The 2,500-nt window shown below is 33.0% G+C and overlaps 1 protein-coding gene across 1 annotated transcript in view; it reads right to left on the bottom strand.

The window, feature by feature from the left end:
* Positions 1–1,638: 1,638 nt before the first annotated feature.
* The window catches only part of chp (leucine rich repeat containing G protein-coupled receptor chaoptin), a 230,980-nt gene continuing 230,118 nt past the window's right edge, over positions 1,639–2,500 (bottom strand). Inside the window, exon 15 of the mRNA XM_070143966.1 lies at positions 1,639–2,500. This exon is cut by the window's right edge and continues 1,155 nt beyond it. The gene's annotated coding sequence lies outside the window, so the exon portion shown is untranslated.

The following is a 2,500-nucleotide window of genomic DNA, read 5'->3' as shown; positions in this document are numbered from 1 at the left end:
TCCTTGAGTCCCTTCACAGGAGAGAGGAACGGGGGTGGGGGGTGGTGGTAGGGAAGGAACTATTTGGTGTTTCCAAGGTGATTATCACTCATAATTACTGAGGGCGATTGATTTATATTTTTTGTTGTTAATCGCGCACCTTTATTCGGTGTTATTAGTTTTTTTGTCAGTGCTACAATCATTAGTGTCACTATCTTTATCGCCATCATCCCTATCATTATAGACATCACCATCATCGTTATCGTTATCATTATCGTCATTGTCACTATCACTATCGGCATCATCATTATCGTGATCATCAATATCATTATAATTAAAATCGTGCATAGTATAGTTGTTAGGTTTCCAGAAATACACTACTGCTTATTGTACAGTTTGAATACAAAATCAGAGTCTGCAGGAAAGATCATATCTTAAAATCCAACTTTCTGAAAGCTATTTTAAAAATCTGAGGTATGGATCATAAAGTACCACTAACGATAGGGAGAACTTTGTCTCGGCTTTCCACATTCCTTCCAGTTTTACTTTCAGTTCTGCTTATTTCATTATTTATCTACCTCCTTTAAAGCTATGATAGATTTCCTGGTATAGCTACACCCTGTGGATGTTTTTGCATACCTTATCGTGAAGTAGTGCATATATATATATATATATATATATATATATATATATATATATATATATATATATATATATATATATATATATATATATATATATATATATATATATATCTGTATGTATATATATGCATATATATATATATATATGTATCTATCTATTTATATCGCTTATGTTTGCTTATTTATCTATTTTTTGAACGCGACCTCGAAAACAGATTCATTGTTTTTATGTAGTGCCTGATCTTGGGCACCAGTGAGAAGATTGTTTCTACGCTCAGACCTCTGTTTGCCAGCTAAATATTAGATGGATATTTATTCCTGTACTTGCAAAGTGACCATGCAGAGATTTGCTGTTATGCTTATCGTTTCTAAATCAATTTCTCCCGTACAACTTTTAACGTTCCCTAACGGGGCCTTTAAACGTTCCTTAACTTACAATGGGCCAAGTCCTCCGGGCCCGAAATGTTTTACTGTGCTACTTATTTTCACGATCATTATTATCGTCTCCGCCACGGTCTGTTTTTGGTGCTGTTGGTTAGTCAATTTGTTCGTTGGCTAGTTGGTTAGCAAGATAACCCAAGAAGTTATGATTTTTTTAATGAAAACGTACACCAGAGGTATGTCTCAGCCCAGCTTTGATGTCACTAAAATGTGGGTGATCCGGATCCAGATTTTTTGTTTGTTCCTTGGTTAGTTGATTTGCAGGAAAACTCATAAAGTTATGAACAGATTTTTAATGATTTTTTTTTATCGGATATGTGTCTTAGCCCAACTTAGATGTCACTGAATTTTGGTGGTGATCCAGATTCTGGAATCTTTGTTCTTCGTGTGTTGGTTAACAGGGTAATTCAAAACGTTATGAACATGTTTTTTTTTTTTTTTTAATATTTACCAAATGTGTGTCTTAGCCAATTATTTTTTTTTATCAATATATCTATATATCTGCTTTCTGTATCTTCACATTAATTTTGATACAAAAAAATCCTATAAAGTATGAGGCAAACACAGGTTTATCATATAGATTTATTTTCTATACACGAAGTGAATTAAGTAAAAAGATAGTTTACTAAAGATAGATATTTCAGGTATCAATAAATATGAGAAGGTGTGCAATCCAGGGGCATGAAGAGGAAAATACACATACACTACACTACAAGAATACATGAGTAACCTTTTGTTTGTTAAATCAAAACTGCATTTATATACCATTGTATTAAGTATCATTATAGCATGGCTGTGTTGACTATTGTCGTTGTGAGAAAGAGAGAAAGAGAAAATAAAATGCATAGGAGATTATTATTTTTTTTCCTCTTTGAAATAAACATGGAGAAAGTAATCATAGATAAACACTACATATATATAACAGTTAAATCATACAAGGGGTTAAGGTACATCATGTGCAAGGATAATACAGTACTGTTATCAACTACAGACGTTATAAACGCCAATTTCTGAACACCAGATTTCTTCCAGAGGGTGAAATAACTACATGATTGTTCTAGGAAGACGTATGTAGGCCTATAATTACACATCTATACTACATTACTCATTATCATTATCAATACTTTTTTAAAACAACTGTCTTGGGAATTGCAGACTTTGTTATCTTATAAGATAGACAATTTTATTTATTTCCTTTTTTTCTGGTGGATTCTCTCGCATTATCTTTGTGAGAGTCGATATCATTCGGCCTGCACAAACCTCTTCCAACAAGAGGCTTTTATAAGACTAGATTAAAACTAGTTAAAAAAAAACTTTTACAAATTCATATGAAATAGGAAGGCGCGACAATAAATCTTTAATTGGTCTAGTTATCTTAAAGAGGCGGACGAAGGAGGAAAGAAGAAACGGAGAGGAGGTGGAAGAGGGAGAAGAGG

This window comes from Penaeus vannamei, chromosome 31 (genome assembly GCF_042767895.1).
Source record: "Penaeus vannamei isolate JL-2024 chromosome 31, ASM4276789v1, whole genome shotgun sequence".
Classification (NCBI taxonomy): Eukaryota; Metazoa; Arthropoda; class Malacostraca; order Decapoda; family Penaeidae; genus Penaeus; species Penaeus vannamei.
This window is presented reverse-complemented; position numbering and strand designations above follow the sequence as displayed.